The sequence below is a fragment of the Ochotona princeps genome, chromosome 9 (assembly GCF_030435755.1).
Source record: "Ochotona princeps isolate mOchPri1 chromosome 9, mOchPri1.hap1, whole genome shotgun sequence".
Taxonomy (NCBI): Eukaryota; Metazoa; Chordata; class Mammalia; order Lagomorpha; family Ochotonidae; genus Ochotona; species Ochotona princeps.
The window spans coordinates 6,564,066-6,588,399 of record NC_080840.1 but is presented as its reverse complement, the minus strand read 5'-3'; the positions used below and the strand labels follow the sequence as shown (position 1 = coordinate 6,588,399).

The window sequence follows — 24,334 nt, the reverse complement described above, 5'->3', positions numbered from 1 at the left end:
AATTCTTGGATGTAGGGCTACTCTGAGCACAGCCAGGGGCTCAGCAGCTTCCTGGGCCCCTGCCAATCACACCCCAAGTGCTAAGACCACCTGTAGCCTGGGGACACAGTCAGCCCTGGTGGAGAACGGCAGACCTTGGCACTTCCCCGTGAGACTCCTAGACTCCCAGCCCCATTCATGTCCATGTTCACGGCACACAGCTTCATACTCTCTTCCATCTAGACTCCCAGCCCCACTCATGTCCATGTTCACGGCACACAGCTTCATACTCTCTTCCATCTACCACACAAACTCGCACACACTCACAGTAGATCATGTTCACTCATACTTTCTCACACAAGCTCTTACACACACACACACAGGCCCTGCCACCCTTGCAATGGCTGAGCCCCAGGGTCTGTCGCTGCCTTGAGTTTGCACAGCAGCCTGAGGGTGCTGTGGACTGATCCACATTCAGCAACCTCCTCAAAGCACTTGCCTGGGATTCAGTCACATCCAAGGGCACAGGGGTCCTGGAAGGGTCAGCCAGCTGAAGACACCATCCACCAGGCATGTGACGTCCTCTACACCCCATCACACCCTGACCTCTCCCAACTAGTGCCACACCTAGGGGTCACTCCCTCCTCCTCACCCTCCACCCCAGAGGTTCCTTGGCTCATCCCAGCAGGTGCAACAGGTCAGTCCAGCCTCTCCCTGGGTGTGAACTCCACCCTGGGCTCCCACACTGCCCTTTGGAAGCCCAGGGTGCAGAATGCCCAGCAAAGCCATGCTCCTGGCCTCACACAGTACCACGAGCCGGGGCTGACCACCAGGCAACCTGTTAGTTTGGACAACAGCCTGCTGAGACTCACATGTCAAAGGTCAACGTCACTCCTGAAGAAGCCCCTCTAGGCAAGCAGTGTTATTTTCTACTAAAACCCTGTCCTGAAAACATACCTCCAGGATGCGCCACCAGTGTGGCCACCCATACCCCCTTCTGCCTCTGCTACCTGGCCTGTCAAGGTCAGAGACGGAAGGGCAGCCGGGGAGGGGAGGGTGAGTTTTGCATTTCTAGCAAGTGCTCCCTGGTTAGCCTCAGGCACTCATCTCAGAGACGGTCATGGCAACTCCAGCTCCCAGCAAACAGCAGAGGAGCTGAACCATGGCCTGCACCTCCAGCCAAATCGCTGCTCCACCCAGACCGCCTGTGAGCACACAGTGTGTGTCTGAAACACAGCATGTGTGGGAGACAGGGAGTGAATGCCACGTGCTTTCTGAGTGCCACCAGTGCCAGGGGCTCCTCTGAATTCACAAAGTCAGTCAATGAATAACCAAGGCCTGACAGCCAGGCAGATCTGCTTCCAGTCCAGCAGCTTGGGAGACAGCCAGCATCCACCTGCGTCTTGGAGATTCCAGGCAAAACTAAGGCAAGGACAGTTCAGACAGGGGCTCCTGAGGCAGAAAGCCAGGCACCACGGGAGTCCTGCCACTTTCTCACTACATGACTTGGAGCAAGCCAGTGCCTCAAACACCCACAGCAACACCAGGAGGAAGGCACCAATCCACAGAGTCAGCATTTAACAGGTGGGAAAGCAGAGGCACAGAGAGCTGAAGACACGTGTCTTCGCTGACCCAACGACATCCTGTCACAGACTGAACCTGCACCCTCACCCAGGCGCAGGTGGACCACATGTGACTGTGATGCCTGGGGTGGGAGCACCTGCTGCAGCCATGATGTGTGCCCCTCTATGAGCTCCCTGCAGGAGGGCGGGTGTAGCCACCATGCCCAGTTTACAGGTAGGCAGTCTGAAGCCCCCACAACTTGCTAAGCCACCACATGAAGTTCTCTCTGCTTCGTGGGCAAGTGGGCAGCCCAGAGAGGGCAGCAAAGGGCATCCTGTAGACAAGCAGCCTCTCTGGGTTGTCAAGTGAAGCATCGACTGTCATCGCCAGCAGCCAGCCCAAATCCTGCCCCCTGTCTAACATGTGGTTTCAAAGCCACATGCAACCTGGTGTCTTCCCAGCACACTGGGCTCTTTATAAAACCATTTTAAAATGGTGGTGGGGGGGAGCATCAACATGCACTTGCTATGAGGCATGGCCACTTCCTCCAAGAACAGCAAGCCCCAGAAGCTTCTAGCAGGCAGTCCCACGTCCAGACTAACCAGCAGGAGGACGGCTGCGTCCACCCTGAAGACCTCTGCCTTGCCGTGCTGGCTACTGCCTCCCTTGGCCAGGCAGATGTGTCTACCAGGGGTTTGCAGGCACTAGTGTTGGCTCCATCTCTTGTAAAGCAAAGAAGGTTCTAGGGAGAGCTAGCAAGTGGCCATTTGCAGGTTCACTGTCTTATGCAACTGACCTAGCCCGCAACACTGGGCTCTTGGGCAACATAAGCAAGTCCCCCACATTCACCAAGGATGGGAGGCTGACAAGAAGGTTCTTAAAGCCCCCAGAGAAACCCCAATCACAAAACAGTGCAAGAATGGAGTGGGGGAGACACCCCGCTGGGAATGCCTTTGGGATTCCCCCATTCTCACCTGCAGCCTGGATGCCAGGATGAAAGAGAAAAAAGGAACCACTAAGGAAAAGCAGGAAGCAAGCCCCACCTCTCTCCACTCTGCTAGGGCTGCCTTTCTACCCGAGAAGGCCCTTGTGTAGTCTGCAGCGCATCCAACTTGGGCACGGCCCCAGAGAGGTCAGTGTGGGGAGAGGGAGGTGTGGGGAATGCCCCACCATCCCAACCTCTGCGTTTCGAGGGGTTAGTCCTTCCTGCAGATTCTCAGTGGGGCTTGGCAAGGTGGGGACAACTGTGCAAGGAAGACCAGCCAAGGGGCAGGTGCTGGTTGTAGGCTCTGCGGCCAGGCCTGAGAGACATAGGACGGTCTGAGAACATAGGCTCAAGCCACACAGACGGGAGCTGTGTCAATCAGGCTTGGAGGTACTAAGGGATGGGTGAGGATCACAGGGGCTGCCCAGTCCAGCCTCCCAGGCAACAAGGAAACCTGGGCCTGCTGTCCTGTAGGTTTGATTTAAGAGGGGCCACCACTGTAGATGTCAACAAAGCCACTGCCCGCAGCGTCAGCGCTCCCTTGTGGGCAGGGCTTCCAGTTCTGGCTGCTCCATTTCCGATCCTGCTCCCCTGCGAATGTGCCTGGGAAAGCAATAGCGGATGACTCAGTGCCTTGGGCTCCTGGCTCCCTGCTTTGTAGCAGCTCAGACTGGGCCACTGTGACCATTTGGGGCATGAATCAGCAGATGCAAGATCTTTCTCTGTCTTTCCCTCTCTGTAACTCTGACTTCCAAGTAAAATAAATAAACCTGTTTAAATTTTAATAAATAAATAAATAAATGTTATCGGGGAAAGTCAAAGAATCCAGTCAGATGAAAGAAAACTGGAGACCTCACTTCCTGTCTGTGGCCCTCGTTTTCCAAGTTGTTTCTACGCTCTGCAGTGGGCCCAGTCTGGGCAGCTTCAATCCACTCCACCCAGACAGCACTTTGGCTCTGCCTCCCCACCCCGGGGCTTCAGTGTCCCCACCCCCTCTGCAGAGCCCCTCCCCCCAACAAGCCAGATAAGCAGGCTGCAGGTGGCCAGGAAGGCCTCAGGACATGAATGTGAACCAGGAACATTCAGCTCGCTCTGATGGGACCTGCAGGGCTCTTACAGAGCAATGCTGGAGTTCAGAGAAGGCCAGGTTTGGCACACACTGATCAGCTGTGTCCCCAGCCCTGGCCTCACCTGTTTCTCCTGAAAAGTAGGAAGAATGCCTGGATGAGCTGAGGCACTGAGTCGGCAGGTACGCTAGCCAGGGGAGCGCAGATCCCAGCAGCCACCAAAGCGAAGCAGACACAGCCACCTCCTGTCCCCTCTCCCCAGTCAGTCCAAAGGAGAGGGCTTGAGCTCAGCTGCCTTCAGGGTAAGCTTGGTCCACACACTTAGCTTTCTGGAACAATCTCAGACACCACGTGCAGGGTCTAGCACTTGCAGGCAGGCACTTTCCCAGGGCTGCGAAGGCCCCAAACTCTGAGGATCAAAAAGAAGCCCTAAGGACAGTTTTGTGGGTAATGGAAAAACAAACACCCCATGGCATGTCCCACACACAGAGCCCTATTCTTGCTCACATGGGTTCACTCGGTTAACAGGAGCCAGCCCTAACAGCTGCCACCTACAATGTTAGCACCCCATACACAATGGTCCATGTCCATGCCTGCTCCCCTCGGACCCAGCTTCCTGCTGACGGCCTGGGAAAAGCCGGCAAGGTGGCCCAAGTGTCTGAATCCCTGCCAGCCACATGGGATGAGCTCCTGGCATCTTGCTCGGGCCACACCCAGCACTGGCCACTGCGGTCACCTGAGAAGCAATCCAGCGGACAGAGGGTCTCTCTCTCTCACTCTCTCACTCTCTCTCACTCTTTCAAATAAAAAAAGAAAAAAAAATCTTTAAATGCAAAAAATTTTCAAAATCCAGGCATGGTTTTTCATAACATGAATAGTGTGGGAATTCTTTGGGATTCCCTATGGTTTCAGATGGAAGCATCAGACACCAAAAAAAAAAAAAAAGAAAAGTTTCCTTTCAATTCCATTTTCTACAACTTTGTGACACAGCCTCCTGCCTGAACACCTGATGAGATGGTCCCGTCACTCTCATTGCACAGAAGTGGAAACAGAGGCACAGGGCTCTGCCCTCTTTGTCCAAGCCCGAGTTTCCTGGGAGAGCACTTGCAGCCCCCCTCGCTTTCTGGGTTCCAAGCTTGGCTCCCTAATTTGCATCCCTATGGCTACAGGCAAGTCCTTAAACTCTGCAGGCCTCAGCTTTCTTCATCCACTCAATGGAACACAGAGGGTCCAGGCAGAATTCTTACAAGGACCCAATAGGATGAGGAGGCAGCAGGTGACCCCCAGAGACAACGAACGGGTCTGGCCCTCCTGGCCTGCCTTCCAGTTCCCAGGGAGCAGCCCGACCACTTCCCTGCTGAGTCAGCCCTGCCCCCTGCCGGCCCTCAGCTGCTGAGTCATCACATTGCCCACTTCCCAGGCCCAGGACCTTGGAGTCAAGTCTTGGACAGGATTCTCTAGAGTTGAGTCTCCAGGAAGAAAACATCAGGAAAACACAATGGCAGCTTTCTTTCTGGTCCAAGCTAGGGCAAGCTAGGGCCAGCAGTTTCAATGCACACTGCGCAGGGGGTGAGGGGGTGGGACAAGGGACCAAACGCTGCAGCTCTGTGTCAGTCCTGGCAACCATCACGGGGAGGAGGCAGCCCAAACCAGTGAAACCCACACCACCTACCAGGGACGGACAGCTCGGATCTCCTCCTCACCGGCCTGACTTAGCTCATCTCTAAACGCCTGATTTAAACTTAAAAAAACATACTCACCTTCTGTCTGCTCTGCCTCAAAAGTTGCCTTACAATAAGAAACTCAGTGAGGACAAGTTCTCTTACGCCTCCTCCCAGACAGACCAAAATGGGCGTGGAAGCCCCTTGTACTGCCTGAGACTTCTGCAAGGGGATCCAGAGAGTGAAATCCAGACCCAGTCTCGCTCATCCCTCCCTGAGCCCAGACCTGAGTTCCCACCCGAGGTTGCCAAGCCTGGATGTGCTGGTGGCCTCAAGCAGACTGAGTCGCAGGGAGGGCAGTCCCCCCAGGCTCCCCCCAGGCTCGCCCCAGGCTCCCTGAAAAGCCAACCCCTAACCTAACCCTCCTTGGGACTCTACCTGCTGGATCTCAGGCGAAAGCAGGTGACAGGTGGCAAAGAGGTATTCAGTCACCCCATGCCAATCTGAGCTGCCTCTGTGTGCCAGGCCCTGGGGCAGGTAACAAGTTACAGGGCACGTGAGGCTCAGCCCCCTCTCACCCCTGCACAGCTTACACTGTAGTGGGGGGACAAGGGCCCTCATGACCAAGAGATTCCACCCAGGGCAGGGGAGCCCCTGACACCCGAGCACCTGAGCACCACTCCTTCGGAGATTTGCTACCACTCAAGAGCAACCTCTCCCTGCCCCAGCACTCCCAGACACGCACCCCACCAGCCACAGCACGGACCACCACTTCTGCACCGAGCACTTCCACCTGTACCTCTCCCCGACCAGCCAGTGGCAGCCCCTTGCAGGGGTGCTGAGGCCTGCCTTCCAGTCCCTGGCTTCCTTCAGTGCCACATGAGGGGTGGGGGTGGGGAGCCCAGCAGGGACCTCTGCTTTGGAACTGCCATTTTCCCAGCAAGCACGGGGTGTATGTGGATAACATGAGAGGTTAGCTAGCTAAGGGGCATTCCATGGTGGTCCAAATTCTTCTGCCATGGCCACTGGCTTATCTCCCAAGCTTTGCCTTCCCCCAGTAGCTTAGCCAAACCTTACGGAGGTGCCTGGGACATCTGTGAGGAAGGGGCCTCCCCAGCCACGTACCTGTTGCAGAACACCTTCCACTTCCAGCTGCCTAGGGATGCTGCTCTAGGGCTGGGAGGGCTCCACAGGGGCGGAGGGCAAAGGTGGGTGGTGGGGTGGGGCAGTGATCCCACTGAAGCCCAGTTCAGCTCCAGGCAGGCCAAAGGTGCTGACTGCACCTGTACCCTGAAACCGCAGCGCGAAACTCTGCCCTGCCCCAGGCTCCTCCTGGAGGCTGAACCGAAAAAACGCGGCGCTCCTCCAGGGGAATACCCTACCAACTCCAGCTGTTCTCTCCCAGTGCCAGCAGCGAAGGCCCGGCCCAGAGACCAGGAGGAAAGGAAAGCGGGGGCGGTTGGGCGGAGGCAAAAATGAAGCCACTCTTGGTTCCAGCAGCCAGGATCCCGCCACCAGGGTCCCTGAGACCCCTGTCGCCCTGGCCACCCCCAACCCCCCGCCCCTGCGCCGCACAACACAGCGCCAACCACTGGAGCTACCTCCACCTCCGGGGGGCGCACGCTGCTCGGCGGCGTCCGCGGACATTGACTCCCGCGCGCACTGCACGCGCTGTGACACACCCCAGGCCCTCCCCAACACACACACACAGTCGACCTGGCCTCGGGGCTGCGTCGGCAGCTGCCCCTCGCATCCACACCCATTGGGGCCCGGCTGGGGGATCGGACACACCCGCGCGTTCCTCTCCGCCCTATCTAGCCCCTGCGCGCGACCTCTCCCTCGGTGGACTTCGGCTCCCTTTTCCTCTCCCCGCGGTTCCTCTTGGGATTCCAGGGCGCATCCGGGCCAGCGCCTGCAGCTGCGACCGTGAAACCACGCCACGAAACACGACCCAGGTGTTCCCGGTAGACTCCGCATCCTTCCCGACCCGCAGATCCCCCACTGCCCTAGCTACAGGGAAAGTGAAATGTGATGATTCCCCACCCCATCAACCCCCAATCGAAACCTATTCCAGCGGCGCCGGCGTCCCCACCCAAAATCCCGGGAGCTGGCTCCTGGAACCCATTGAACCACAAAGGGCGGTCCGCTCGCGGCGTCCACACAGCACCCCGCGGGCGACCCCTGCCTTTTCCTTGTGGTGTCCGGGTAGGAGGAGAGCGTCGGGCTTACCTATGGCAGAGGGAGAAAGGAAAAGAGCGGTGCTCAGGCGCCCAGTGGGAGCGGAGCGGAGAAGATGCAGCGACTGAGGAGCGCAGCGATGATGGGCGTGCACCCGGGGGTGCAAGCGGACTGCCAGGCGCGGTTTGTTTATGTCCGGGCGGAGGGCAGCTTTATAGGCGGCGCGGTCCCGCCCCCGCGCCGAGCCCCGCCCTGGCCTCCCGGGTCTAGAGCCGCTGGGACACACCCCTTCCCGCTCCCTCCTCTCGGGCGCGCAGGGCCGCGCAGGGGCAGCGCACGGCGGGCTCCCGCCGGACCCGCCGCCGCCTGTTGCGCAAGCCTTGGTAGGAAGGAGCGCGGCGTGTAAAGAGACCTCCGGACCGCACTTCGGCAGTGGCTTGGCCTCCCACGTCCCCGTGGTTTGGGGCTTGGGTGCGTGTGGCGGTGGAGGGGGAGCGTTTACGTGCTGATGTGTGCGTGTGTGCGCTCACGCTTGTGCACGTGCGCCTGCTGTGTTTCTGCGGGCCCCCGTCTTTGCCTGGCTGTTTCCTGTCCAAAGAACCTCGCGGCGCCACACTCCGGCGTCCCTCCGGGCGGCTCGCCCTACCTCCCTCAACCCTGGGCTGCTGAGCTCCATTTAGCCTCATTCTCCGAGCCGCAGCCTCCAGCGCTTCCGCCAGACCTGCTCCCTATGATTAGCGTGGAGTGCTCTCTGGTGCAGCCGCAACCCTCCCCAACTGAATCCTCCCTCCCCGTCGTGTAATCTCTTCCGTCTCGGTCTCGTCCACCCCCGCCCCAGAGCCGGCGCCTTGCCTTCTTCCTTACCCTCACTTTCCCACTGCCGGGCGGCCCCTCCCTGCCCCACAAGGCTGGCCAAAGGGAGCGTCCCTGCCCCCTTTCCAACCCCGTGCTTCTCTGGGTGACTATTGCCTGCGTGTTCATTTGGCCAAGAACAGCAGCCGTTCTCCACCCTAGAGAAGCCTTGTTTTTTTCTTTTGAAAGGTGGATGCCAGAGCCTGGGCCCAGCCCAGATGAGGGCACAGCAGAAGAGTGCTTGGAGTTTTCCTTAAAACTCCCCAGTGGTTCCTAACAGGTAGCCTTGCTGAGAAACGCTGCTGTGAAGTCTGCCACTGAGCCCAGGGCCAGGCCACAGGAGAAAGCTCAGGTGGCCCTACCTGAATTGTGGGCCCGTTTCCTGCATCAGCACCAGCTTGCCTCCAAGCATGGGACCTGGACCCGCAGAGCTGCTCCATGAACTGCCAGGCCCTTGAGCAGTAGGAAGTGGGTTTTGTGCTTAGGAAGCCCACCCAAACTTCGGGAAGACCATTAGAGTTGAAAAGTGAGGGGATGGAGGAGCAAAGGAGAATGAGAATAGTGAAGGAGCACTCACCCCAGAGTGTGGCAGGTGGCATTCGTTTTTAAGGCCAACCCGGACCACCACACCAGCATCGGCAAGGGTGTCCTCAGTTGCCCTGGTCCTTCCATGTTCCTGAGCTGCTCGTCCCTTCAACACGTGAACACAGCTGTTGAGCGAGGAAGACACTGGACTGTGGACAGGAGTTTGGAGGCTCACACTCGTCTCGTTGACCCGGCATCAGATGAGGGCGGTGGGGTGGCACGATGAGGCAGGGAGCACCTCATCTGTGGCTATGAGGTTTCTGCTTCTGAAGCCACCGCAAATCCTCTGTAGGGACTGTGCCCTATAAACTATCCAGTCCTTCCCGAGCTCCCGCCTTCAGTCTCTCTGCCCCCATATCAGCCAACGTTGTTTTCCACCGAATATCAGGAGTTTAGCTCAGGTGACCGCAGGGTAGGAAAAACACCAACATCGCCACCTGGCAAGCAGGATGGGGATGCTGCCTGCGTGGAGGGGTCACCCCCATCCCCAGGAACAGAGAGCCACCTGCAGCTCCACAGCCAAGGCCCTTGGAGCTGAACGCGGCTGCAACCACAGCGAGCTGTTGAAATGATGACTCCCCGATGGGCAGTAGCAGAATTAGATTTGCTGAGTGACTGCACGGTCTGCCAATCCATCACAGGGGCAGACTGGATTTTCTGGTCTCATATCCGCTGGAAATTTCTATTTATCAATGCCTTCAAGTTTATTCTAGAACATTCTAATTAAAACGCCCATATACATCATCCATCTGCAACGCTGTCTGCTTAGATTCTGTGGGTATGTGGGGTTGGGAGGGCCCGACGAGGTCGCTGGGACTCCCAGCCTTCAGCCCGACTTTGCTACTTGGGACCTCGGGTACCTCGGTCAGGTTAATATCCCTTCTATGCAAGCAGGAAATGAGAGAAGCCAGCAGGGCCTCCTGCCCCTTAGCCCTCCAGGAGTCTACTGCTGTGTTCCCCTAGTCTGTGTCCTCCTGTTGAGATGAGAAAGTGCCCCTGAAAAGCCAGACTCTCCCCTGCTCCAGTGCTGGGCTGTCTCCGGCTTTCCCCTCTCTCTAGCATGTCTCATTCCCTCAATGACCCTCCGACAGCCAGTCCTTTCTGGATCCCCAGCCCTGGTCCCATCCCTCTCCTTTCTCCCCGTACTTCTCCAAACCCTTCCACTCTGCGACATGCAGCCCACTTCCTCATCACCTCTTCCGGTTCCTTTTGGAACAGGTCCCATAGCGCCACAAAACATGTTGGGAGAATCAACAGCCTTTGTTCCCTCGCCAGAAGCCAACCTCTCAGCATCCTGGGAATCATTTGCATCTCCCGTCTGCTGTGCCCTAGCACCATCCATCCACATGCCCGAGGTGGCCGGCAGGCTCCCCGGGAATGCTGTGCCAACTAGGATGCCTGGAATGTGCTGAGGATGGTGCCTGGAGCAGAGATCATGGTCCGTGGCACGCTGCACCCCAGGTGACCATCTTGAACACATGTCCTGCCTCATCACATTTCATAAGGCTCCTGCTGCCAGCAGGAGCAAGTTCATTGTCTGCTTCCTGTGTGGCAAGGAACCACAACTGCCCTCCACTCTTGTGATGGCACCACTTGTGAAGGCCCTGGGCATGGCCCTCCCGCACCTTCCAGCCCGCGACACTGCTGTAATCCATCTGTCTGGAAGTGCACCACGGCAGTTCACCACCCGCATCCCTTTTCTTCCTGCCTGCCCGTCCCTCCTTAAAGTCAGGTGTGTCTCCATGATCCGTGTTGATGATGAATGGTGAGTTTGGAAGTGGCTTAGGTCACTTTAACAGCCAACACATGACTTATCACACTCTCATTATTACTGAGACATGGAGCAGAACATTTAACTGATTTCAGGTGGGCATGTCACATGGGAACTGCCTTGTCTCCTAGGCTGTGCCCCGCTCCCTCTGCCAGCTGTGTTAGGAGAAGGGACCCTTAGAAGTTAGGAATGCCCTGGTACTCTCCTAGAGGCCCAGGGCATCCATACTCCATGTCTGAAAGACCGGGTTTGAGTCCCAGCTCTGTGTCCCACTCCAGCTGCTGCAGAGGCATACCCTGGGAGCAGCAGCTGATGGCTCAGGGCATTGCATTCTGTTACCCATGTGGGGACCTGCACTGGGTTCTGGACTGCTGGCTTTGGCTAACCCAACTTCGGCTATTGCAGGCACTTGGAATGCCAGCAGGTGGGAGACCTAGGCCTTTCTGTCCATGTTGATTTATCTCACATGGATAAAATCATTTTTTAAAATATTAAAGTAATAGATGTCCCAGAGAGCCGCCTTGGCCCTTCCTCCCTGTGAGGGTCCAGCCGGAGATGTTTGTGAAGGAGGTGAGCCGCCATACACACAGCAGTTACGTCAGTGTGATTTCTAAGCTCCTCAGCGTGTGGCCTTCTGCTCTCACAGCCTGAACACAGGATAAAGGGACAATCCCTGCTGCCGTGTGCCATGGGGGTCGTCATGGGGTTGTCACAGCAGCCTGAACACCGCCCACTGTGGACCAGTCATCAACTACCTGGGGCACCTGCAGAAAACCGACTTCTTTCCCAACCTCTCTTGCTCTGTAGCTGCTAGATTCTTAAATTCAAGAAGAATTTGTCAGGACTTATCAAGGCACCAGGCACTGCACACAGTACTAGGGAGAAAGGGAAGAACCAGATAAACAAGGTGCATCCCGGGGGCTGGAGCAGTGACTCAGCAGGCTAAGCCTCCCCCAGGTTGTGCAGGAATCCCATGTGGGTACCAGTCTGTGTCCCATGTGTGCTGCTTGTGATCCGACTCCCTACTTACGGACTGCAAAAGCAGAGGAGAATGGCGCAAGTCCTTGGGCCCCTGTGCCTCTGTGGGAGGCCAGGAAGAAACTCCTGGTTCCTGACCCTGGCCTCGGGTCAGTTCAGCTCTGGCCATTGCGGGCATTTGGAGAGTGCACCAGCGGCTGGAAGACTTCTGTCTCTCCTCTCTGTAAATCTGACGGAAATGAAAATAAGTAAATCTTAAAACAAAAGCATATCCTGCCCTTCGGAGAGCCACACAAAATTCAAAAACAATGACCATGTTATTGTTCTTGTCCTTCTTATGAGAAAAATTTGTACTGTTCATTTATTTTATTAGAGAGAAGATACTTCCCATTGCTGGTTCATTTTTCAGCTACAGGATCTGAGAAGATTCTTACACAAAGTCCAGTGCACTCAGGGGGGCGGTGGGGGGGGGTAATCAAAAGTCCCACAGGAAAAAAACATTTAAAGTTAGAGAAACACGAGCACACACAGCCTTACTTCAATTTCCAGAAGTCCAGGTTGCCCTTCTTGACAATCGGTGAGAAGTCTTTGGTGTCTACCTGGCAACATATTTAATTTCAACTGTTTTAAACAGTGATGGGGTTGGGAGTCTTCATTGGCTAGAACAGCAATGTCCAGAGGAGAGCCAGCTTCAGGCACAGCTGATCCAGGGCCGGACAGTCCCCAGCCCACTGTCTGCTTACTTTCTCGGCATCTCCCACATCAGTTCTGCTTGGTGTTGGCCCTACTCAGGTTGATTCTTTCTAAACTGGATGTCATGGCTGTCAGTGCATTAAAGACTGTCTCACTTCATTTTATTTGGAAAATCTGGAAAGGAGTTTCAGGCCTATGTGCCTGGGGCCTCTCCTCCTGTGGCTGCTGGCTGAGCCTGGCTGGCTACATCCACTGCCAGCTGCCCTTTCCAGACAGACCTGCCTACCTGCTTCCTCCAGTCCTGCTGGGCCCCTCCTCGCCCCTCCCCCTGCACCTTGGCTTTTGCTTCTGCAAGCTGGCTCTCCCTGCTAAGAGTCCAACAGCTTCTCCATCTTGAGAGCACCGCAGCTTTCACAAGGCGGACAAACAAGACTCGAGTGGTGTTCGGTAATTAAATAAGAAGGGAAGAAGGGAGGCAGGGGAGTGGCAGGTGAACCCAGACGATGAAGGCGAGTGGGGAGAGCTGGAACATGGAAGTGCTGCACTCAGACCCTCGGCTGACAGTTACCCTCCCTCATCCGGGTTAGCAGGAAGGATGGGTCTGGGCCTTTGCCTGGCCTCAGCCTGCTCTTGGTGGCTCAGGGTTGTTGTCACCACATCTGCAAGGAACTCTGGGACTGCCTGAGATCCAGCTGGCAGTCCATTCATGGCGCCTGGCTCCTGACTGGTGCCTCCCCATGTCCCACCCCCAGGGCCTGGCTCAAGACTTGCAGAAGGGTTTTTACAGCCTGACTTTGCACGTCTTGTGTCAATTGTTTCAGGCAGCCCCGCCCTTGGCTGGGCCTGGAGGCCAAGCGCATGCTGGTCGATGACTGTCTTGCGGAGTAGTGTTAGTATGAGGCCAGGCTAGCACCTTTCTTGCTTTTCGCTTGCCATGCCTTCTGAGGGGAAATCCAGAACCGTTTCCTGGGGGCTCCCTAGTCCCCAGCACTGATGCTCCAGAGCCCTTCCCAGGGCTCTCTCCTTCTGAAAAGAGATGGAAATACCCTCCTCAACCAGGCATGCAAGCAACAAAGGTCTTTGTTGTGCACCACAGCAAGTTCAAGCGATGGCTTCTTTGTGTAGAATCTAGATTCTGCAAAGTGCAAGTAATGCAATAACGCACAGGCGCATGCCCCGGGCCTGGTGGCATGTGCTCTGTGCAGCTAACGTTGTTTTCAGATACAAGACACAGCTGCCCCATTCCTAAGCAAAAAAGTGAGTGATACAGGGAGAAAGCCACAGCCTGCCTGCTGGAAACGCCCAAATGATGGCCTTCCAGGAAAAGGGGGCAAAGGCAGTGCCAGGCAGTGCCAGGAGAGGACAAAGCAAGGCCTCCCTCCGCATTTCAGACATCCTTTTCCACGCAGCTGGCCGCATCTAAGAAGGACATGGCTTCCGATCCATGCCTACCCACACCAGAGAAGAAGCCAGAAGCCAAGGGTTCCCAGCATGCAGCAGGTCATCGGCTGGGATTACCTAGCACAGAAAGGAGAGGCTGGTGTCAAGGGCACGTGCCGCAATCCTGCGTGTGTCAGCAGTTGAGAGATGCTCTAAAGGTGGTTGTTCTCATAATAATACAAAAATTTAGAAGGAAATTAAAACATCCAGAGAATCACTAAATAGGTACCATTGTATCTTTGGAAAATGTGTATCGCAGAAATTAAATCAGCTGAACACCCAGAAATAATCTGTTAATATTTTTCATGCTATTCATTTTTAGGCTTTTCTCCCCCTGTGGGTCTGTGTGCATGTGTGTGTGTGTGTAAATGTATATTTGAAGTTTTATGTCAGCATTTAATACCAGAGATTTTTATGACAGTGGTTAAAAGTCTTTTCACAGACTTTTCATAACCTGCTCTTTTTTTTTTTACCTCATGGCCACACATGATGCATAACTTTGCATTTTAAAAAGGAATCTGTCGACCCATTTCTTTACTTTCCTATTATAGAATAGAGCACTCACCAAACAAAGCTGCAAAGAGCTTAAGTGTGGCATAATTGTAAAAGAGAGAGCCAAAGAGATAGCAGGATCTTGGAGTCAGCAGGGGTCATGGCCACCCCACGGACGCCTTCTACTCCCACCCCATCCCCGTGGACTCAAGGACACACGGCATTTATTCCATCAGGTGGAAGGACCACAGGTCATTTCTTGGCCATTTTTCTGATGGAGTGGCTATCCCCATTTATACCTCCATTTTGTGCAATCTCCTGCAACTGACCTCTTGGGGTTAAGTAACAGAAGGGGAGTCTCTGGGTCAGAGAGTGTATCTTATTTTCAAAGCTTTTGCTCCATGGCGCCTCCTGCAGCAGGCGGAGAAGGGTGGAGCTAGTGGGTGGGTGTGGCCTGACGGTGCCTCTGTGGACCCTTGTTCAAGTGACAGGTGAAAGAAAGTCGGGCCCTCACTGCCATCTGCATGCATTTGCCTGCATTTGCCTGGTGAAACCGAATGATGATGTCATCTGTTTCAGCCGCTTAACACTTGGCCTTCTTGGATTGCAGGCAAGAGGCCAGACACACCAGGAAGGAGGACCCTCCCATGGCTTGCCATGTCTCCACTCATCCACAAGAAATAAAAATCCTCTCCCACCCATTTTCTTCCAACTCCGTGTCTGGAGCCACTGTTCAGCTCCCAGACTTGAAGCCAGACATGGCGGCAGAGTTGCTTGTTCTGGTGTGGGAGCTAGGTGAGACCACTCCCCTCTCTGGACCTCATGGTCTCCTCCAAGCGCCTATGTGCGCTGGTTTGTGTCCCAGCTACTTCACTTCCCATCCAACTCTGCATAAGGACTCCAAAAACATCAGAGAATGCCCCATGTCCTTGGGACCCTGTACCCACATGGGAAACCCGGGAGAAGCACCTGGCTCCTGGCGTCCGATGGCTCAGCTCCAGCTGTTGCAGCCACTTGGGGAGTGAACGCGTGGATAGAAAATCTTTGCCTCTCTGTCTCTCCTTTCTGTAAATCTGCCTTTTAAATAAAAATAAATAAACCTTTAAAAAGGAGAGGATAACAAAAATGGAAAACAACTATGCACTGCATATCTTAGTAAACTAAGACTTGAGGAGCACCTGAAGGTATGTCCAAGCACTTTAGTTTGGACGTTTGCGACCACCCAGCAATGTGAGGGTTTGTAATCCCATTTTACACAGGAGGAAGGTAAGGCTCAGAGAGATGAAATAAGGTGCCCACAGCCGCCCAGCAGGGAAGACTGGCAGCTGTGACTGACTCTCAAGAACCTGCTCTTTCTGGGAAGAGCTGGCACTATAAGCATCTCCTGACAGGCAGCTGACCATTGGGAAGTGTGCAGGGAGTGTGGGACGTGCCCCATGAATGCTCGGAGCAGCTCACTCTGTGCCTGTCCATGCAGGAAGACCCACCGACAGGAATGCAGAGGAACTCGGAAGTAGAGGGTGCAGAGGAGGGGCTCACCATGACCCACTGGCTGCCCCGTGCCAGGACTGCACACATGGCAGCTCGTGCGGGCAGCACCCCAGCTGAAAAGAAGGGCTATCACGTGTCTGTTTTGCAAATGGGCCAGCCAAACATCAGATGGAGGTAAGCCCTGGGCTGTTGGTCCCCCGCCAAGGACAACAGCCAATACGTATCTAGGACTGTTGTATTCAATGTGCCCGCAGTCCTCATAACCTGAATGACGCCAGGAGGGCATTGTTTTAGCACCCCCACATTATGAGGGTGACGAATTAAGGCACTGGCCCAAGGTGTCCCAGTAAGGTATCTGCTAAGCTTGACCCTAACTGCCCTGTCCACATGACCCCCAAGCCCATGTTCTTGCCGTTGAGCCACCAGGCACCTGCCTATGTGCACAGCTGATGAGAATGGCACAGGAAGTCTCTCCCAGAGTGCTGGACGCCAGTCCCGCCCTGTGCAGCAGTACGACCTGACAACTGGCCCTGACCGTGAACCTGTCTCACAGCAGTCCTGGCTCCTAGCACTTCCACTGGGAGGGAGGCAGGGCGAGGCTGCTGATCTCACCTCTGCTGGGTGGAGGCAGGGCCGGAAAGTGGCTGTGGGTTTGACCTTTAAGGGAGCTGCTGAGGAATGGGGTGAACGGGGAAGCCCGGGCTTCAGGGAGCGGGCAGTCTTGGCCTCTGACTTTCTGGAATCACCTGGATGATTCAGCACCCAGGCCGTCTCTGTGACTCATCCCCTTGTGCCCTGAGGAGGGGGAGGAGCCTTACCAGGGCCGTCCAGTTCCCAAGAGTCTTTGCTGTTTGCCTCCCACCTTCCTCCCTACTTGCAGCATCTGCTCGCAGGTGGCCACGGGACTGTGCTACGTCCTAGGAGACCTTGGACATGCCTTCCGGCCTCTGGGACCTCAGTGTCCTCATTTCTGAAACAGACATGCTGGCACCTATGAGGCAGTTCCATGGTGGGAAGTGTCACTTGAGCTGCCCCCAATGGGCTCTGTCCCTGGAGCTGCAAGTGTCCTGCCCTGGCTGCTTCTCATTTTCTCCAGGAAGCAAGGGAGAGTACTGTGGATGAGGAACGTGAAGTGGGGCAGTGTTAGAGTGGGCTCCCTGTTCGCTTTTCAGCGGGCTCTTGGAAAGAGAAGCCTGGAGGCGTAGAGCCTTCTCCATCGCAGTGATCAGCATGGCGGGACTTAAGTGAGGCACAGCCCAGTCAACTGGCTTCTATCTGGGTAAAACCTACAGAGGTGGCGATGCCGCTGTGGCCTCAACCCACCCTCTCAATAGATTCTATTGCCCAGGCAGCAGCAGCCCGGGAGGAAGCCAGGTTTGCCTAGTGCCTGGCTGCTGCATACTCCGCCCCTGAAAATGTGACGCAAGTTTGGGGAGCTGGGATACCCCATTGACAGCTGACACAGAATTTTCTATGGGGTAGGAGACATGGGGGCTATGTAACCCCTACTGATGAAAGAGAACTGGACCATGAATTAGTGTGATTCCCACTGCTCTATCAAAGACCCTAGGGCTGGCTCATGTCTAGGTGCAAAGTTGACTTTGGCTTACGGAGTCTGGAGGCTGAATGCCAAGGTCAGGTGGCCACAGGTGGCTTGCACTCCGCTTGTGGCAGCAGGCACATGTGGAGAGAGAGCATACAATCAAGCAGCCATGTCGGACAGTGGCCAGCTCTCGTGGTGACTGACGCAGGTCCACAAGGGTGAGGACTCAGCATGAATCCACTCAGGAGCCTCTGCCCCCATCAGTCAGGCTGGTGCTGGCCAGGCCCCTGCTCCTCATGCTGCTTGGGGAATTAAATCACCCCAGTGTGAGTTTCTGCGACAATAAACCACATTCAAACCATGGCAGATATTTCTTACACACCTGACTCTGTGGTCCCCACCCACACACCTGCTGCAGGCCACCTGCATCCCTGAATGAGACAAAGGCTCACGACACAAAGCTCTCTCAGGGAGAGCCTGTTTCAAGAACAGAGATGTCGGAGAACAGGGTAGCTGTGGGCCTAAGAGGGAGGCACCTGCTCCGCGGGCAGATGTGTGGTTTAACATTCATGCCATCTAGGAAGCTTCAGGTGGCTTTCCTGAAAATAGTTCAAATGAAAACAAAAATTAGCTGCATTTCAAGTGTTTGGTAGTCCTCATGACCAAAGGCTACTGGCTTGGTCTGTTGGTCAAGAAAGTTCTATTCACACAGAGTAATTCCTTAGGGAGCACTGATCTGCTAGACAATAGGTGGAGACCCACCGTTATTTGGGTCTAACCATTTCCAACATAAAGGGAGAGGTCCAGAGAAAGCATGAGAGGGTGAAATTCATTGTAGGCAGGCCTGTGGCTATTTCACCCATCCAGACACAAATACGGGCCCTCCGAGAATCCACCTGGCGTGAGTCTCCATGAGCCCCACTTGGGGCACGCTGATGGTTCTCTGTGACCATGTCACAGGGAAGCCTCGTTTCCTGTTTATCTTTCTGTTTTGAGAACCATCTCCTGGTCGCCAGTATCTGACCCCCAGAGTCTGCCTGGCACACAGTGGTCACCCCACATTGCCAGGATGCATGGGCCTGTTGCCAGGCAGCAGGTTGACTCAGGGCAGCTCCCTTGGGCCTCCTTCAGACCTCCTCTGCTCCAGGAAACCCAGTGGATCAATGGGCAGAAAGCAAACAAGCCAGACTGATATGGGGCATTAATGGGTGGACTAGCCCTTCTGGTCCAACGACGCCAGAAGCAAATACCTGGCCGCACCTGTTTGTGCTGTCCAGTGCGTCCACTGTTGCAACAGGGAATTATACCACAAAGGTTATTCTGTAAGAGCCTGAGGTCCCTTGCAGCATTGTGCAGGAAAGCGCCCTTTGCTGGCACTCCCTGTGAGAGAGTGGAAGGAGCAGGCAGGTCTGGAAATCTCAGCCCTGGCCCTTAGGGGCTAGCTCCAGTAGCCACCAGCCTCTGCTTTCCCAAGGTGGCTTGCAGGTGTCTGGTAGGTCCTGCTGGGATTCCACCACCACCGTGTGCACACGGCCCGCATGCTCAGTCACGTCCCACTCGTCCTCCGCGTTCCACACACAGCCTCCCAAACACAGGTAAGCTTCTGGCATGGGGCCAGGCGTCTCTGGCCTGGTTCAGCTGTTGGGCGGGCTAAGTGTTAGCATCGCCGCCACGCCTCCTCCCACCAAAACTCCCTCACTTTCACTCTGCCTTAAGTACCGCCGTCCTCCCCACCTCCCCCAAAATACACACAGGGAGTTTTAATTTGGTCTGAAGCATTTACAGATAGACAGTAGCAAGGGGTCAATACACTCCTAAGGCTGTATGCATCCCTCCAGCAGGCAGGCTGCCCTGTGTTTGCACAAAGGCCCCTGAGCAACTGGCAGTAGGGGAACATTGGGGCCCTCCCCTTTGGGGTGTGGTGCGGGCAGCTGACAATAGCAACCTTCAGAACAGCAGCTGCTCCTGCAGGTCTTCATTCAACACCCACCCTGCTGGAGCTGCTGCCATATTCGCACCCTTAGAGCCTTCCAGTGAGGAAGATGTTATCCCAGGGAGTAAAAGGAGAGTGGTGCCCAGCATGTCCGCTGCTGGACAATGACACTTGGGAGCCAGGGCCGCAGAGCTGCTTCCCCCGGCTGGAAGTGCGGCTTACGTCTCAGCTGGAGGGGTTTCTTCTGAAGCCTGGGAAGGCTGCCTTCTCCCTGCCTGGCTCTGAACTTGCCTGTTCCCACATGTTCTGTTCTTGTGAAGATAGTCATGTTGGATCGGCTCACTCTCAAAACCTCATGGTAACTTTGACTGCCTTTTTCAAGACCCCAAATGCAGGCACATTCTGAGCTCCTGGGGCTGGGATTTTGTCATAAGACCCTGGGGGCACAATTCAATGGGATTTGGTCCAAGACTGCTGGCTTCCCACAGTCTCTATGTGTCCCTAACTAGTGACAGCTGGGATGGGGATGCCCAGAGCAGGGACCATCAAGGGAGTGACCACCAGCCTCCCCTGATGACCCTCAAAGCTCTGGGTCTCACACTGCCGGAGGCCCTGCAACTCCACAACGATTCTGTGTAGGTGACCAGGGGCTCTCCCCTCCCGCTTAGCAGATCCATACGCATACAGCTGCACAAAAAGATCCTCCTCTCCCCCAGGCAGCTATCAGGAGGACCCTCCCCACTGTAATGGTAACCCTGGGTGGATGTTTAGCATGGTGGTTAAGACATCTGCGGAGATGCCCATGACCTCTGTCAGTGCCTGGGTTCAGGTCCTGGCGGCAGCTCCTGACTCCAGACCCTGGGAGGCAGGGGTGACGGCTCCAGTGACCAGGTCCCTGCCACCCACCTTGAAAACCTGGCTTGAGTTCCTAGTTCTTAGCGTTTGCCTTGTCTGACCCTGGTGCTACAGGCATTTGAGGAGTAACCAATAATATGAGAGTCTTTCTCTAACTCTGTCTATCCTGTGTGTATTATGCCTCTGTGTGCGAGTGTGCATATCTGTCACTCAAGTAGCTAAAAAATGTAAGAGAAGGCTAACTCTTCAAGTTAGTGCAGAAAATCATCCCAACTTCCCCTCAATTCAAGGGCCACTGGTTTGAGATCTACTGAGAGTTAGCATTAGTTTGGGGAATCTATGATTCCACAATGTAAAGCCCAGGACTCAGGGGGAGGGTATGGTGTGGCCATCACAGTGATCCCCCAAGGCAGAGGCAGGACACCCACCTGCTCCTGCAGGAGCAGACTCCCAGCCTCTTGCCATCCTCGACTGTCCAGGATGGGGACACAAGTGAACTCCACGGAAGCTTTGCATGTTTAGTCGAGGATGAATGAGAGATTCCTGGTGGGTGTTAGGGTGCAGGGATTAAGTCAGCATTGAGCCTGCATACACGGGGACACAAGGTTGCCAGGAGGCACACGCGCATGGGGCATTTCCTTGAACTGTGGCCTTTGCCCGATTGGAGAATTTTCTGGAATGTGGACCATTCATAGGGATCTGAGGTGACTGCTCTGCTGTGCTATAAGCATGCCACCACACACATCCAAATGAAACGTTGCTGTCAATTCATGTCCCAAGGTATTTGCCAGTGCTTCATGTTATGGGAACAAATGAAGCATTGGGGTTTAGAAGTTCCAGGATGTGAACAAGAGTTGCCTTGCAAAATCTTTTGTTAAATTTTATTTTATTTTAACTTCTTTTTAATTATTATCATCATTCTATGATACAGTTCCACAGGCCCTGAGATTTCCCTTGTCCTCACCCCAAGACCCCTCCCTATCACCAAATTCCGCTATATTATTACGATAGCATAGCTCTTCATAAACAGTCACATGTTCATTGTTGCAAGCATGGACAGTGGCAGAGTCTAGCATGCTATTGTCAAGATACAGGTAATAGTTTCAGTAGGAGTCCATCACTGATCTGGAAGTAGAGATGCTCACTGCACTGCATCCTCACATCTGGACATGCTAATTTCCATTACACAGCCACCACACATCCCTCTCAAATGAAAAGCCACAATACAAAATCAACAACAGGAAGAAAAATAGAAATTCACAACACCATGAATTTCTCAAGAGGTTTTGATAGTTCAACAGTCCTGAATTGCTGGCGAACCCGCCACTCCAATCACAATGAAATCTCCTGAATCCACTGGCTGCTATAGTCCACCTTAGTGTCTCCATATACCCAGATCTTCACTGCCAGCGCTTGACTGGGGTAGTTATCAATTTGTTCTCTCTTCTGTCCTCTGCCATGGTACCAGGTGTCCTCTGAAGGCTCCAATATACTGCCATATCCTCCATGTACATTTGGATATGCTGTCCGCTGCTACATCTGACCAACTGAGGAGGCCCAGCTCTGACACATCCACTCCATGGTCAGACCATGGAACCTGCAATTCTCTCCATGGTTAGGGTTCTGAGTCCAGCAGTTCAGTTGGTAGGGAATCGCCAAAGAAACCTCATCTGAGGCCGTTTCAGAACTGATTCTCGTATGTGTTTGCCAATAGAGGGTCTGGCACAGTCTGTCACCCAAATCAGCCTACGCACACACTGGTAGTTATAATTGCTGGGTCAGTTCTGTCTCTAGCCCCATGTTTTCCATAACCCAATGGGTGTTGGAGCCCAGCCCGATCCTGCCCACCACATACTCGGCCTTCATGTAAACCAGTGGGAGATACAGTCTAGCCGGAGTGACCCACAAAAAACCCCACCAGGCCCGCCTCTGCCCTGGTTTCAGTGCTTGCCAGTATGTACAGCAGACTGGTCCCATCTGTCCCACATTCCGTTCAGCTCTCATACAAGTTGATGGGCACTGAGACCCAACTCGTCCCAACCAGCCCCGCTATCCAGTCCACACTGGTGCCAGCGGGTGTTATCATCTGTCTAAGCCATGCCTGTGCCTGACAGAATTTGGTCCCTGTGCCAGCTTCTGCCAGCTGATTTTGCGGCAAAGCCCAATCAAACCATACCCACACTGGCTTACGCATGTAACAGAAGGTACAGTCAGCCCAGCCTGGCTTTTCCCTGGTCCAGTTCATGTATAGACGGTTCACGGATGTGGCCCTGCCCAGCCTGGTCTGTCCCCATCCCAGTTCTCATGCTCACCAGTAGGAGTGGTGGCCCAGCAGGTGGCCCTCACAGTCCCCCTCACTGGGGCCATCCACCCTCCCCCAGGTTTCACACATGTTGGTTGGGTATTGTGGCCCAGTCTGGCACAGCCCACCCCACCTCAGGCATTTGCCAGTGGGTGCTGTAGCCAGGCCAGGTTAGGCCCACCCTCAATTCCAACTCATGCTGGTGGGGACTACAATCTAGCCCAGCCTTGCCAGCCCCCAGTCCCAGCCCTCATGTGGACTGGCTGGTATTGCGCCCTGACCTGGCCTGACCCACACTTCATTCTGGCACTCAGATTCGCCAGTTGCTGGTATGGACTGAACCAGCCTGGCCCTGCCCCCGACCTGTGCCAAGTGTATGCTGGTGGATACTGTATTTTGGCCTAGTCTGGGCTCCCTGTCTTGGTTTTTGCACTCACCTTCAGGGAGCGTGTCTTGACAAGAGGAGTTGGTTTGCAAACTCTTAAGGACATTCAAACTCCAAAGTCAAGTTAGTGGCACCAGGCGACTGGAGACTAAGCCTGACTAGGGAGTTTGGCAGGGGCAGGAGGCTAGTGCAAGGTCCTTAGGTGGCCAGGGATGTGCCATGCAAAGAATCTCTTGGAGGTGGCTTGATTCTAAAATCAAATTCTAAAATCACTGAGCAGGGCCCAGTCACTTCCCCTTCTCCTTGACTCACTAAGTGCTGCTTCCCCAAACAGGCTCTCCAGCAGCTCCATCCAACCTCCCGAAAACAGTCAAATCGTTGGGGGTACCTGATCTTGGATGGACTCTCCAACACCCTGAGCTTCGCTCGAGGGCTTCTCTCAAGTTTTCTGTCATGATGACAAATAGCTGAGTAATACAGGAGGGTTTGTCCTGCTTCTCTCCTACCACTTCAAAGGCAGCAAGGAAGGGCGTTGGGCACAGCGCTGAAATCACTCTGTGGGATGCCTGTGTCCCATTTTGGAGTACCTCAGTTTGAGTTCTGGATCCACTTCTGATTTTAGCTTCCTTTTAAAGTACAGCCTTGGAGGCAACAAGCGATGGCTCGAATACTCGGGTCCCTGCCACCCTGCGGAAGACCCAGCTTGAGTTCCTAGCTCTCCGCTTCAGCCTGGCCCTGCCCCGGTTATTTCAGGGGGAATGAACCAGCAGATGGAAAATGTCTCTCTCTCCCCACCCCTGCCCACCTCTCTCTCTGCCTTTCAAATATAGTAACTAAAACTGTAAAGGCAATGCATGCAGTGACTCAACTTATTAGCTCTGGGTCCTTTAGAAGAAGCCATTTAAACTTTGAGTATTAACTGTATCACCTGGTTACCTCAGAAGTTTGCTGAGAGAAATAAAGATTCCCCAGCAGTCCCTTGCTTTCCCTTCCAGGGCCACCCCAGCAGACTCCTCCAAATAAAATTGCATGTCACTTCCAAAGAGCAGGTAAGGGACAGACGACGCTGGTGCCAACGCTTCCTGCGGCAGTGGGCCAAGCAGAGGTGAAGTTCCTGCCAGTGGCAGTCCCTGCAGGTGGGCAGGACCTTGCACAAAACCTCTGCTGCCAGGCTAGCTCACTATTCCCCCACAGGGTTAGGGGCTTCACCCATCCAGACCTGGTCTCTTGTTAGCCAATAAACATGACCAATGAGCTGGTGAAGCCAGTAATCCCTAGCAAAGCTAGGTAATAACTAGAAGTTGGTTGTGAGAGTTCTCCTTGGTCAAAGTCCCCAACAGGTTGAGCTGTAGGTAAAATAAGTGTGTGTGTGTGAGAGCGAGAGAGAAAGGGAGAGCAAGAGAGAGAGAGAGAGAGAGGCAGGAACTCCCTGCTATTACCCAGAACTGAGCAGAACACCAAAGCGTTTAACCTATGTGACTCCTCGCCCTGCCAACAACCCCACATGTTGCACACACCCATCCATCTGGAAGCTGAGTCTCCCAGATCATAGATGACTTTCCCTGAAGTCACCGTGCCCTG

At 54.7% G+C, this 24,334-nt stretch overlaps 1 protein-coding gene across 1 annotated transcript in view; it reads right to left on the bottom strand.

Annotated features, from left to right (window-relative positions):
• NDRG1 (N-myc downstream regulated 1) overlaps positions 1 to 7,621 on the bottom strand; it is a 40,445-nt gene extending 32,824 nt beyond the window's left edge. The window contains exon 1 of the mRNA XM_058668457.1: positions 7,485 to 7,621. The gene's annotated coding sequence lies outside the window, so the exon portion shown is untranslated. The remainder of the gene's footprint in view (positions 1 to 7,484) is intronic.
• Between the last annotated feature and the right edge of the window lie 16,713 nt (positions 7,622 to 24,334).